This window comes from Pan paniscus, chromosome 3 (assembly GCF_029289425.2).
Source record: "Pan paniscus chromosome 3, NHGRI_mPanPan1-v2.0_pri, whole genome shotgun sequence".
Lineage (NCBI taxonomy): Eukaryota > Metazoa > Chordata > Mammalia > Primates > Hominidae > Pan > Pan paniscus.
The window spans coordinates 101,968,680-101,984,269 of record NC_073252.2 but is presented as its reverse complement, the minus strand read 5'-3'; the positions used below and the strand labels follow the sequence as shown (position 1 = coordinate 101,984,269).

The 15,590-nt window shown below is 34.8% G+C and overlaps 1 long non-coding RNA gene across 2 annotated transcripts; it reads right to left on the bottom strand.

The window, feature by feature from the left end:
- Nucleotides 1-271: 271 nt before the first annotated feature.
- Nucleotides 272-9,651, bottom strand: LOC134730205 (uncharacterized). Of its 2 annotated transcripts, XR_010111869.1 has the most exons (3): nucleotides 9,559-9,651; nucleotides 9,369-9,459; nucleotides 272-916 (listed from the first exon to the last, which is right to left on the bottom strand). It is a non-coding gene; the product is annotated as an uncharacterized LOC134730205 (long non-coding RNA). The 2 variants fall into 2 exon arrangements; XR_010111870.1 differs by having other exon boundaries at nucleotides 9,369-9,651.
- Nucleotides 9,652-15,590: the final 5,939 nt, after the last annotated feature.

Genomic DNA, 15,590 nt, shown 5'->3' with positions numbered 1-15,590 from the left:
TTCTCTAGAAAATAAACTTCACTAAACCAAGGACCTTAGTTGTTCACAATTGGATTCTGCAGGCCTAGAATACTAGTAATTGAGGTTTTAAAAGTAACGGTAAAAACCGCAATTACTTTTGTACCAACCTCTAGTACTTGGTTCTCAGCACATATTAAATATTTATGTCTGGTTGCTGGAATTATGAGTGAATTTTTAGGCATAAATATTTAAAATATTTTAAAAGATAGCAAATTAACAAACCAAAGTAAATCATGGAAAGAGAATCAAATGAAGATAAAAATGTTTTATTAAAAATTTATTTAACAATATTACATATTTATTTTGGAGAACTAATGCACATACATGGTAAAATAATCTAAACTACAAACACAGTACAAAAGATAACAGTGGCAGCCAGGTTACATGAAAGACTAAAAGGCAGGCATCAAATTAAATATTAATATACATTGAAAGTGACTTAAATGTTCTCCAACTCATAGCTATTATATTTTTTCTATTTACAGTGCAAAAATTGTGACCCTATAGCTTTCAAATTTTCATGTTACTGTAAGTGAACAGTAAATACTGACTATCATCCTTGTACCATGAATCTAAACACTTGCCAAAGATAGTTACAAAATGGCTTAATGTGATTGTCTGGTCCTTCTGCAATCAAATATGTCTCAGAGGAGAATTATTTAGTGAAAACACAGCTCTTGAATCTTTCAAGCTGAATGCATGGGAGACATAAAAGAAAAATGGATGAGCAGCCACAAGTCAAGCAAAGCCTGGAACCACCGAAGCTGGAAGAGGGTTTTCCTCTAAAGCCTTCTGAGGGAGTGCTGACACCTTGATTTTGAACTTCTGGCCTTAGAACTGTGAGAAAATAAATTTCTGCTATTTTCAGCCACCATGTTTGTATTCAACAGTAGTCCTAAAAAATTAACACAGATGCAATTAGCATTATTTTTTTCACACACTGTGGTAGATACTTTACATACATGGTATTGTAGGAATCCTTCTCTTTGCCCAGACCAACTTAAATATGCCTGGTAAGATCATAAGTTATTTCAAAGAGAGGTACATCTCGTGTATACTTTTGCTTTGAGATAAAGTTTAGTACCTAGATGTCTGGTTTAGGGGAGAAGACAAAGATTACAAGCCATAGAAACAAGAAGCTGGTCTCTGGCTGGGCCTATTGATGGATCCCAGTAGAGAGAGACTGTAATCAGAAGCATCAGGGTTATGTTAGGTACAGGTTCAATTACCCTTTATTTAGTGACAAAATATGGCATATAATATGGAGATATGCATTATTTTCACTTATTGAAGTTCTGATGTCACTGTGAAATCTGATAGATCAGTTGTGGTGTCTAGTTATTGGCAAAAGACATGAACCCTGGTGAGAAATGGTGGACAGTTACTCTAGAAATGGCATGGTGACACTCATAGCAGGATCAGACTTGTTTGTGAATGCACATGAAGAGCCTCTTGGGTTTCATAAAAACTTTCAAATAAATTATAGAGGAAAATAGGGAAAAGGGAATAAGAAAAGTAAAATGAGAGTGACTGTTAATGTGACAGTATCAAAAACCTAAAAGGCCTAGATAATTTGGGTTTATAATTATCTTATTTAATTATTATAACATCTCTTCTGGGAGACATACACATATGACAATCCAGTCTCTGAATGCAAATTGCAATTCGGTGAGAAAATAATTAGGTGTGGGCTTAATTACTATTCACATACACTTTTATTTAAATATAGTCATCCCTTTCCCTTGGTGTTCATGAATGGGACTGGTTCCAAGACCCCTTGCATGCTCAATTCCCTTATGTAAAATGGTATAATATTTGCATATAACCTATGCACATCCTCACATATACTTTAAATCATCTCTAGATTACCTATAATTAATACAGGCCGGGTGCAGTGGCTTATGCCTATAATCCCAGCACTTTGTGAGGCTGAAGGCAGGAGGATTGCTTGAACCCAGGAGTTCAAGAACTGTCTGAGTAACATAGCAAGATCTCATCTCTACAAAAATTAAAAAACAAAAATAGCCAGGCACACTGTTTTCTGTCTGTAATCCCAGCTACTCAGTAGGCTAAGGTGGGAGGATCACTTGAGCCTGGGAGATGGAGGCTACAGTGAGCCCTGATTGCACCAATGCACTCCAGCTTGGACTATAAAGTGAGAACTTGTCTTCAAAGCAAAAACCAAAGACAACATAAATACTACGTAAATAGTTGTTATTCTGTATTTTTTATTTGCATTATTTTTATTATTGCATTGTTTTAATTTTTAATTTTTTACTTTTTAAATAGTTTTGATTCACAGTTAGTTGAATCCCCAGATGAGGAACTCACAGTTATGGAGGGCAAACTGTAGTTTTGTTTTGTTTTGTTTTAGTTTGGTTTGGTTTTTTGTTTGTTTTTACTATCTTCTGTCCACTAGAGGGCACATGCCACTTGTGTTCATTTCTGACTTCCAGTTCTATTGCCTGTTAGTTCTCAATAGTAAAAAATAAGCCATTTGAAATTCCATCATGATATTCATTATTGAGATAATTTTTATTGTGTAAAACACCACATAGTAATAGCACTAGTGAGAAAAAGAAAGAACGAAGCCAGATGTAGATATTTGATATGCCTGCATACAATCAGAAGCTTGTGGATACATTAAAGATGAACTTCGGCCTGGCGCAGTAGCTCACGCCTGTAATTCCAGCACTTTGGAAACCTGAGGCAGGCAGATCACGAGGTCAGGAGTTCGAGACCACCTTGACCAACATGGTGAAACCCTGTCTCTACTAAAAATACAAAAATTAGCCGGGCATGGTGGCACATGCCTGTAATCACAGCTACTCAGGAGGCTGAGGGAGGAGAATCACTTCAACCTGGAAGGCAGAGGTTGCAGTGAGCCAAGATCACGCCACTGCACTCCAGCCTGGGTGACAGAGCGAGACTCCATCAAAAAAATAAATAAATAACTTAATAAACATCATGAATCTCCTAGATTTCTGAAATTACATGAGCTCCCAGAGCATCTACTTCTTTGTAGTGGAAGAATATGTCTAAGTATACAACTTGTAAAGGCACTATCACACTTTTAAAAAAACGTAAATATCACTCCTGCCTTCTCTGATTCATTGCTCCGAAAAAGCTGTTTTTATTAAGAGGTAGTCCCTAGGACAACAGAGTGATATTCATGGACCCAAAAGTCTAGGAAAAACATAATTTCAAAACTTTTTTAAAGTTTTATTTTAAGTTCCAGGATGCATGTGCAGGTTGTGCAGGTTTATTATGTAGGTAAACGTGTGCCATGGTGGCTTGCTGCACCTATCAACCCATCACCTAGGTATTAAGCCTTGCATGCATTAGCTATTCATCCTGATGCTTTCCCTCCCCCTACCCCCACCAGGCCACAGTGTGTGTTGTTCCCCTCCCTGTGTCCATGTGTTTTCATTGTTCAGCATGGAATGAACCCAAATGACCATCAATGATAAAGTGGATAAAGAAAATGTGGTACATATACACCAAGGAATACTATGCAGCCATAAAAAGGAACAAGATCATGTCTTTTGCAGGGACATGGATGGAGCTGGAAGTCATTATCCTTAGCAAACTAACACAGGAACAGAAAACGAAACTCTTTTTTCAGTGTGTTTTTAGTCTTTAAAAAATGATGCTTAATAACATTTGCCTTATAAAACTGAAGAGTAATAGCACAATACCTGTAATCACTATGTTCTGAGTGATTAATGAAGGTGACAATAAATAGAAACATAGGCATGATAAAAATAACTTGATTGGCATTCACAAAGTTCTTAGTGGAAAGCTACAGGGATTTAAATAATTAGTTATAAATCTTCTGGTATATTTAATATTTAATGTAAACATGCCTATTTGTTTATAAACCAGAAATTTTGTGTTGAAAAATTCTACCTTAGATTAATTCTACCTCAAATACAAGAAACTCTGCTTTCAAACAACAGCATCCCATTCTTTTTTGCTATACATATATAATAAATTTCTTGTTCTATAAGTTGTGTTAACATCTATATAAATTATTCAGATATAGAGTATTTTGAAGCATGGTGGAGTCTCAGTAAATTTACAGTTAGAAGCTTATATTTGAACCACCTCTTCTCACTAGCCACATAATTAGGCCTAAAACATCATCTATTAATTTTCAAGAGTTTTTGCTGAAAAATATGATTTTAAGATTTGTCATTTATGAGCAACAATGAATTCACCAAATTTACTTTACAATTCTTCTTGCTACTAACTGACAAAAGTACTATTGATAATGTTAGAGGAATCAGAATCACACTAATCAAGGATGAATTTCAAATAAAATACCAAAATAGAAATGCACAGTTATTGCAGAAACCATTTATTAATGATGAAGGAAGGAACACTAGGAATAGTTATAGATGAAGCAGTGCTTAGACATATGAAATGAAAGAAGGAGGCTGCTGGGTTAGGGGAGGGTCAAACTGTACTGTAGCTAGGAAAAAAATATCTTTGGTAACTCACTAAAAAGCCCCAAACCAAAGATTATTCATTATTGGAACTTCTTTCTGGGCAGAAATGCCCCATGTAGTCTATCCATAATGAGAGTAAAACCCAAAATCCATGCAAAAATAGCCAAAAGCAAGCTAATGTAGTTTTCTAACATTAACATTAGAAAAAGCAGACATCTAGGCAATATGCTTTATTAAAGATAAAAGGTATATTTCATAAAATTTGAGGGGACTTCCATTAGGAAGATACCACAATTATATATCTTAAATGTACACCTAATAGCATAGGTTAATGAGTATTTAAAAACTGAAGGAATAAAGATGAAACAGAAAACTGACAATCATAGTGACATACTTCAACATACCTCTTTTCAATAGCTGATAGATCAACAAAAATTAGTAGGATATGGAAAAGCTAAAAAATGTTTAATAAACTTGAACCAACCAATATTTAAATATCAATTTACCCAATTTTGACAGAATGCACAATTTTCAAGTGCACTTGAAGCATTTACCCAAACTTAGAATATAGTGGCATAGACATAGCTTCAAAAGAATTACATCCCTGCATATAATTATTCACCGCAATGGTAGAAATAAGCTACAAATCAAAATAACAAAAGCTAATGAGATATGAAGAATTAAACCTTTGACCAACACAGAGTAACAGAGACCAGATTTAATACTGCACCTGTAACAACCCAAAAAACTAGACAATATTTACAAAATAACAATTTTCAGGAATGAACATCAGGAAATGAATGACAGGGTCACTGAAAAAAAGGAAAAACAAATGAAGTGAGCCCTAAGATTGATAGGCTTACTGCATTAAGAGGATTTCCAGTCTGTATTGTATAAAGAGGATTTCAGGAGGGGCATAGGGGGATCTCTGAGTTTAGGATGGAGCTAAGGGTCCTGGGAAGCTAAGGAGATGGAGTATCAGGGAGGAGAGAGATCCATACAGAAGGAACTTCAAAGACTTTCCACAGATTCCCCAGGAATATTCTTCAGAGTACCACTCACTGTGTGTGTGAGGAAACTAACCAAAGCTGGGGCAGAAACTACACAAAATACTTAGAGGAAACTGTGCCCAGCACTCACCTAAAGCTGGGAAATAGTGACTGTTCCCACCAGCCAGAGTGAAAATCTCATAATTCAAGAGGGACTCTGTAAAGTGCTAAGAAGGATACTGCCTAAATTGTGGAGAATGAAAATATTCCTGGATCAAACACATTGAACACTGTGATTGTCTTATCTAACAAATCTCTAAAGCAAGTCTTGAAGGAATAAAGTGTTTCCAAATAACTGCATCTCAGAACAAGGCTGAAAAACACACACACACACACACACACACACACACACATATTTTCCATTAAATAAGGTAAAATTAACAATGTCTGACATCCAGTAAAAAATTATAAGGTAGGCTAGGCGTGGTGACTCACGCTTGTAATCCCAGCACTTCGGGAGGCTGGGGTGGGAGGATCACCTGAAGTCGGAGTTCGAGACCAGCCTGACCAACATGGTGAAACCTTGTCTCTACTAAAAATACAAAATTAGCAGGGCGTGGTGGCTCATGCCTGTAATCCCAGCTACTCAGAAGGCTGAGGCGGGGGAATCGCTTGAACCCGGGAGGTGGAGGTTGTGGTGAGCCAAGATCGCGCCATTGCACTCCCGCCTGGGCAAGAAGAGCAAAACCATCTCAAAAAAAAAAAAGAAAGAAAGAAAAGTTACCAGGTATACGAAGAATCAGAGACACAACCCAAAAATGAGATGAAAAAATCAACTATTTTGAACTAACTAGGCTTACATGGATTCAAAATTAGCAGGCAATATTAAATAACTGTATTCTATATGTTCAAAACCTTCAATGTCTAAGATAAGAAAATACACTGACTGTTATTAACAAGATAAGACATTTCAAATAACTATAACATACTGAATGATAAATGATTTCTCATGTGAAAAAAGCATTTGCCATATCTTTAATGAACTTCATCATTAATGATGAGTAATTGAACACTGCGATTGTTCAATTATTCATCATTATTGTTCATTATTGATCATTAATGATGAATTATTGAAATGTGTCCTCCAGAGATAATAGGAAGATGATGCCTGAAATAATTTCTATTCAGCACTTTAGTAGAGGTTTTAGTGCAAAAAGCCAAAATAAAAAATTGAATGAATGAATGAGGAGACAGATACAGATAATGAATAGAATGGTATTTGAAAAAGAGAATAGTATAGACATAAGTATAGATGATACAGATATAGATGATACAGATTTAATCATCCACCTGAATGCAAAAATAAATTATGGTTCTATATGAAAGCAACAAATGAAAAACTCTAAACAGAGAAAAAAGGTAGTATTTATCTCACACATAAAAAATTTTGGGCCGGGTATGGTGGTGGCTCACACCTCTAATACCAACTCTTTGGGAGGCCAAGGTGGGTGGATCACCCAAGATCAAGAGTTCAAGAGTGGCCTGGCCAACATGCTGAAACCCCATCTCTACTAAAAATACAAAAACTGGCCAGGTGTGGTGGTAGGCACCTGTAATCCCAGCTACTCGGGAGGCTGAGGCAGGAGAATCACTTGAGCCTGGGAGGCGGAGGTTGCAGTGAGCTGCAATAGCAGCCCAACCACTGCACTCTTGCCTGGGCCACAGAGTGAAACTCCGTCTCAAAAAAAAAAAAAAAATTATAAATCTAACAAGACATCTTCAAAACATTTACACTAAAATCTATAAAATAATATTTAGTACAATTAGATAAGTAAATTTAAAGTGATGCCCTTTTGTGGACAGAAAGTCTCAATATCATAAAAATGTTTATTTTCTCAAACTGAGTGATGTCACAGTCCATTTGTACTCCTATAACAAAATACTGGAAACTGGGTGATTTATAAACAACAGAGATTTATGTTCTCACTGTTCTGAAGGGTAGAAAGTCCAAGACCAAGGCGCCAGCAGGTTGGTTGACTGGAGAGGGCTATTAATTGCTTCCAAGATGACACCTTATTGCTGCATCCTCTAGAGGGAAAGAATGCTGTGTCCTCACATGGCAGAGGAGACAGAAGGGGTTCAAAAGCAGCCAACTTTCTCAATCAAGCCCTTTTATCATGGCATTAACCCACCCATGGGGGCCAGGACCTTATGATCTAAATAACTTTCAAAGACTCTGACTTCTAAGACTATTGCATTGGGAATGGAGTTTCCATCACATGAATTTTGGGGGACACACTTAGACCATAGCCATTGATAAATTCAGTACACTATCACTAAAGTTTCTAGGGAACATGAGTGTTTAGATTGTAAAAATTATCAATATATAACTTATCAAGAGAAAACAAGGCACAAGGCTATCAATCACACCAATGAAACGTAATAGAAAGTAAAGAAAGAAACACACACACATATACCTGCATCTGATTTAGGACTGTACAAACCTAGCATCTATTCAATAAATGGTGCCAGGTAAATTGGTTATTTATATGGAAAATAATAAACTTCTAATGGATTATACATATGTGACAGGTAAATTAATTAATGCTTCTAGAAGAAACAAGAGGGTAATAATTATCTTGAGGTAGGTAAAACATTCTTAAACATTACACCAAAATCTCTTTTAGTAAAAGTAAAATGAAAACTAGATATAGTAATAAATTTTATTTATAGAAGTGACAGTAAAAATGGGGTGAAAAATTTCCAAAGAATAGGATATATACATCTGACATTTTTTCCCCAAATGCATAAAAGTTGGTAAAGAAAAGATGTAACCTCCTTACCCCCAATTGATAAAAATCTTTACCAGACATTTCACACAAAATGATATTCAAATGGTAAATAGGCATGTGAAAAGTTGCTCAACATTATAAGTCAACATAGAAATACAAATGAAAATACAAGCAACTACACACCCACCAGAACAGCTACAGTGAAAAAGGCAGACAATACAAGTTTCAGTGAAATGTGACACAGTTGAAACTTAAAATATACTGACGTGGTGTACATTTATTTAACCTCTTTGGAAAACAGTTTGGTAGTATCTGCTAAAGTTTTGTATGTAACAAGGAATTCAGCAAGTCCATGTCTACTTATACACATGAAAAATTCATATTCATAAATACATTTCCCCAAAGACATGAACAAAATTGCTGATAGCATTTATTACTTATTACTCAAAGTGATGGAACAACAACCATGTAAAAACTAAAATAAAGCTAGATAATGCTGATATATTTATATATGGAACACTTGATATTGCAAAGATAGTATGTCTCTCTAAATCTAAAAGTCCTACTTTAAATTCAACTCTATATTTAGGAAACTCTAAAACTTCTAAAATTTATGAAGAAGAATTAAAGCCAAGTAAAATTTAACAGATAAAAATTAGGAGAGGATCTTGACTAAATACATATTAAAATACTATAAAGTGGTAGTAATTTAAAGAGAATAGTACTGATATAGAAATCTAAAATATAGCAATTTAAGAGAGTAGAAGTTCAGAAAAAGACTTTTGTATACATAGGTATATGTTGTGTAAAAAAAGTAATATAATGGAAAAACAAAAGACAGATTAATATTGAGATAATTGGCTATTCATTTTAGAAACAATGTCAAAAACAGACTTCATAAAATAGAATAAATCCCAGAAAGGTTAAAAATCTAACTTTAAAGCTACATAGGCTTCTTATGTCTGCTAATGGGTGTCACAATTATTAGAACAATTTTAGTGATGAAAAAAATTAACATGCTGGATAAACTATTAAAATATCTTAGCACCAAAAGACTAAAATATCTACTGAGATCAAAATATACTAAATTCAATTAAAGAGGAAATGGAACCAACCTGAACACTGAAACTCCCTCCTCCTTTTATTTTTCTTTCTGAGAGACATTTGCAAATCTCAGCAAGTTGTAACTCTGGTTCTGATGAGCGCCTAAGATGAACAGGATGGACAGGATGTAAATCAAATTCCAGAGTCCATGCTGAGGATTCAACTCATCACACAATGAGGGAGGAATCCAAAGTTATATACCTCAGTGGAAGCAAGAACCAGAATTAAAACAGTTATCATGCAGATTTACAGCCTGTGTTTGTAGGTTCTCAAAAACTCAAGGAAGCTCAAGCCATCACGTTTTAAAGCAGTTCTAGACTGCAAACGCCTTTGTGAGCACAGCAGAAGTGGTTTGGCAAACCCTCTACAAATAGATTTTGAAATGACTAACACAGGCTCAATGATATAGGGTACATTAGAAAACAAGGAATAATGCCTGTATAAGAAACGGAAATGCCAGTCAGGAGAAATATATATGTGAACACTTCAAATACTGGAATGAATGAATGTATATTATTTTAAAAATAAAACCATAGTAACTGCATGTAAAATAAAGGAAAAGTTTGTATATTTCTGAAAGAAATTACAGAAAGTGTCACTGAAGATTTTAGAAAGTACCAGTTAGTATTTCTGAAAATAAAAACTCAGTAACAGAAACTTAAAATCATATCAATTTAAAGCTTAGTAGACAGGAGGGGTTCGGTTTTCACTACAGCAGTATAAGCCCCTAGAGCACATCTCTTCCACTGATCACAACTAAAATTTGGCTAAATAAATGTTTATTAAAAGCTATCCGAAAAATCTGAAAATTAAAGAAGGTGAATTGTGGAAGAGAGTGAAACTTTGAGAAGCACCTCTCATCAGGTTTCCTTTTCTGTTTTCTGGTTTGGTTTTTGTTCTTTCCTAGCCATGGTTGGACTTCAATCCTGGGCTCTAATCACAGTGATGTAAGTTGGTAGCACATGGTGGACTCACTGCCCTGTTCATGGCCAGAAAAACAAACAAATAAAAACATTGAAAGAAGCCCAGGCAGACTGGCATGTGAGCAGGAAATCCAAAAGTAGAGAAAGCCAGGAAAGGGGATCCCTTATTTTGCAAATGTACCCATGTGTCACAGCCTAACTCCCAAACCATACATGTGTGGGACAAAAATCAAACCTAAGAAAGCCTCTGAGAACTAAACTTTGATTGGAACAACCCACACAAGCTTCAACCAGAGGCCAGGAGGATGACTGTCTATCTACTGTATATAAATAGGGAAAATTTGTTGTTCTCCATCCCTCACATATGAAGTGTCAGCTGCTCATGTATGAGGTAGGAGATTTTTCTCTAGCTTTTATTGTGTTGACCCACAAATAAGGCGTGGGGCAAGGGAAGCCGATATGCTTATAATTTACTATAAAGCAAGTAAGAAAAAGCCTGTCTTTGATTGAGAGCACCTGTGTATACATTTGGGACAAAATAATAAAATTTAAAAAGATAAATATTAAATAACCAGCAAAGGAATTATCAGTTTTGATCACATATTCTTCATTCCAATGAATCAACTTTTGTTTTGGTTACTTGGTTTCTTTATTATTAATATCATTTTATTTGCTTTATCATTAATTCCAGCTTTAATTCTTATTTTTAATAAATTTAAATAATTGTTTTTGATTTTTGTATTGTCTGTTGCTGCTTCTCAATATCCACATTAAATCTTCAAATTTTCTTTTTGAATAATACCAATTTAAACATGAACAATCATACAAGAAAGAGCAGGGTGTTATTTCTTCCTCGTCTCCTATGATAATAATATCTTGTTAGGTATTAGATGCTTCAATCACAGATCTTCTATTTTGAAGCCCTTGTAAAACTGTTTTTATTATTTTCTATCTCCCTAATTTCCAGATGCAAGGTTCAATACTAGTCTTATTTTTTTATTATAACAAGTAACTTACTCATTCTGCATCACTGGGATTCAGAAATTTCATTAGGAACTTTTCTGCAATGGATCAGTGATACCTTTCAATTACACTGTTCTCAGTGAACAGGTGTTAATCTTTCTCTCTCTCATATTATTGTTCATATTTTGTGTGAATGTTTTGTTTTTTTTAAAAAAAAATTTGTTGATACATTTTTCCAAAATGCATGCACTAGAACATTAACTTGGTTATTGGCAATGATATATCTTCAAAAAATGTCAGTTGTGGCTGGGCGCGGTGGCCGACGCCTGTAATCTCAGCACTTGGGGAGGCCGAGATGGGCGGATCATGAGGTCAGGAGATGGAGACCATCCTGGCTAACACGGTGAAACCCCATCTCTACTAAAAAATACAAAAACAAAAAAACTAGCCCGGGTGGGTGGTGGGGGTGGGTAGTCCCAGCTACTCGGGAGGCTGAGGCAGGAGAATGGTGTGAACCCGGGAGGTGGAGCTTGCATTCCAGATCGCGCCACTGCACTCCAGCCTGGGCGACAGAGCGAGACTCCGCCTCAGAAACAAACAAACAAAAAAAAATTGTATGTTTTACTTTGAAAGTCATGTTTTTGAATTCTATAAATAACTTTTATTGTTTTTCTTCTTAAAAATTTTCATTATTTGTATAATTATATTTTCTTTATTTTCCATTGACCTACTGCAATAGGATTATCTAGTCCTATTTTTCAATCGAGTAGAACTATCAAATTATTGAGTTCTCTAAAATGAAGTTTTTTTCTTTAAATTTTTATGTAAGTGGATGTTATTTTTCAGAAATCTTCAGGAAGATGAAATCACTGGGATAGGTTAAACTTGTAGGTGGTAGAATACAAAGTAGAAGGGTCTGTTCCAGTTCATCAGTGGCAAAAGATGAAAATTGACGTTCTGCTATGGGGTAGTCAAAGAAACAACTTTGTTCCTTGTCCTCTGTAGATGCAAAAGGTATCTATTAATAATAGATATCTAGTAAAATAGTAGTACTATTAACAGTAGATATCTAGTGAAAGATAAACTTTCACTGTTTTTTATCATATTTATATAGAACATGTTGTTATATAATCACTGCTTATTTTGTTCCTCCATGCTATTTTCATTATTTCATAAAAAAAAAAAAGAGCTTGGGTTTTGAATGGCATTATTTCAGTCCACCACTTCAGTCTGTTTTTCAGAGATGTATAGCACCACTTGGCACCACACAGGAAAAGGTACCTTAAGATGATCATTCTTATTGTTCCAGAGTCCATTTGAGTGGCACTTACAGGACAAGCAAGAGATGACTAGTCATTGTTACAGAAATAGATAGCCAATATGCAGTTCTCTGCCACTGAATCCTTTATTCTCTCTCTCTCCCCAACTCCCAAATGCCTCAGAACTACTCTCTTTTCTCTTTTGCCTATATATCCTGGCTTGAGATTCCCTGAAATTCTCTCCAGCCTGCCAGGTAGTTAAGTCTTCCTAAGTGGTTGTGGTAAGGAAGGTAGAGTCTTAGCTCAGCCTTCGGATTTTCAGCTGTGTAATAATATTTCGTTTCTAAAACTTTTATTTTTTAAACTCAGAAGTACAATATTGTGTTATACTTTTTCCTTAATTCATAACAATTATCCTGACATTTTGTGAACAGTGCAATTAGTTTTGTTGTATTATTGTTTCCCCTTCATTCTTCATTTAAGCATCCTTTCCTTCTTCTATATAAACACTTACTGTATGGATTTAATAAGAGTCCTAAGGTAAATGTTTATCTTTGGAAAAATATATAATGTAATTTGGGGCCAATTATAAGTATATGCTGTACTAATTATATAAGCTTTATGTGTATATTTGTAGTAATCTGTTTCAGCTTTACTCAGTATTCTTTTTAAGATCTATTATTTATACTGTGTGTATGTCTAGTTTGTCACTACTCTCCATTTAGTAATTATTTATCCATAACCTGGATGACGGATATAGGATTTCCACCTAGACACCTGCTACTAGAAAAAAACACACGGTGAATATAAATCTCCAACAGGGTTATTTACATCAAATGATTATTATGCTGGCATGATTTTTGCATTATCATTGTGTTGTTTTCATTAATTATAAAGAGCAATGTTGGGGTTGGGTGGGAAAGAAAATAGCTGAAAAAAAATCACTTTTTTATCTGGCTAAAATAATGATTAAAATGTGATTCATATGGATGTTTCAACTCACTGCATGATACCAATATATCATCAAGAATGAACCGTGATGTTAGGCTCACTGACTCATGTACCAAATTAAAATGTACTGATTCACAGGGAAATAATGTATAACCATCTGTTCTTTTTCTGTAAGATTGTTATGAACTTTTGCCTTGAAAAAAAAGAAAAAAGTTAGTGTTTACTTGAAAAATGAAGACTAAAACAAAATCAGTATTTGTTATTGAGAGAGTCAATTCTCAGAACTGGCTAATAATGCTGTATTTTCCTATACAAATGTCTTGATATTATGTTAGTTTCAAAAGATCAGGAATGCTCTGTCAGATGAAATTACAACTGATTAATATTTCATCATTGCCAAAGCATATCTTCCCAACTATCTTTGATTTATTTTTGAGTCTTGAAATATGTTTGCATATCCCTAGACTGAGTTTTAGGTTCCTAACTTTTTCAACAACTCTATATCAAATGAAAGTATAAAATAAATTAACGTCAACTTAAAGTTCATTATAATTTCTTGAAACTATTTTTTTTTTTTTTTTTGAGATGGAGTCTCGGTCTGTTGCCAAGCTGGAGGGCAGTGGCACAATCTCGGCTCACTGCAACCTCCACCTCCTGGGTTCAAGCACTTCTCCTGCCTCAGCCTCTCAAGTAGCTGGGAGTACAAGTGTGTGCCACCACGGCCAGCTAATTTTTGTATTTTTAGTAGAGACAGGGTTTCACCATGTTGGCCTTGATGGTCTCGATCTCTTGACCTCATGATCTGCCTGCATCAGTCTCCCATAGTGCTGGGATTATAGGTGTCAGCCACCACACCTGGCCTTGAAACTATTTTTTAAAAGACATGGATGATGTGTATTTGTGGACCATTATTTTCAGTTGTTTTAATGCCAATAGCTGTAACTGATCTCTTTTGTTTATGGAATAAAAACAGCATGGAAGAACAAAATAATCAGTGATTTTTATAATAACATGTCCTACATAAATATAATGAAAAGCTGTGAAAATGTATTGCTTATACAGATTAAATTAATGAAAAATTATTTAATTAGCTGTTACTACCACATGGGAAATATAATGAAAAGATGTCCAGACGATGTTAAGAGAATAATCAGCACCATCTGAGTTAAAATTCAGTGTATGCTAACATTTTACTGTATCTTCAGCACAGTACCCATGCCAAATATATATTTTTGTATTTATTACAACACTTATATTTCTCTAAAGACATAAGTATGTATTCCCCAGATGTAACAGTTTCTATAAGAGACAAGAATGCATTTAGAAGCAGCAATAATTTCTTTCTTTTTCTTTATTTTTAATTTCAATAGCTTTTAAGGTACAAGTGGTTTTTGAATACATGGATGAATTGTATAGCGGTGAAGTCTGAGATTTTCATGCAACTGTCACTCTAGTAGTATACATTGTTCCCAATAGTTTCTTAATCTCTCATCACTTCTCACTTCTCACTTTTGAGTCTCTACTGTTCATTCTATTACACTGTGTGCTTATGTACCCATATCTTAGCTCCCACTTATAAGTGAGAACATACATATTTGTTTCACATTCCTTTATTACTTTACTTGGAATAATGGCCTCCAGCTCCATCCAAGTTGCTGCAAAAAAAATTATTTTATTTCCTTTCATGGCTGAGTAGTATTCGATGATTATACATACTATATTTTCTTTATCCACTCATCAGTTGATGAACATTTAGGTTGGTTCCATATGTTTGCAACTGTGGATCATGCTACAATAAACATGCATGTGCAGGTACAATTTTTTAATATATATGCAATGACTTCTTTTCCTTTGGGTAGATAGGTCTACTTTTAGTTCTTTAAGAAATCTCTATACTGTTTTCTGTAGAGGTTGTACTAATTTACATTCCCATCAGCAGTGTATAAGTGTTCCCTTTTCACCACATCTGATATGGTTTGACTCTGTGTCCCCACCCAAATCTCATCTTGTAGCTCCCATAATCCCACATGTTATGGCAGGGACCCAGTGGGAGATGACTGAATCATGGGGGCGTGTCTTTCCTGTGCTGTTTTCATGATAGTGAATGGGCCTCATGAGATCTGATGGTTTTAAAAAT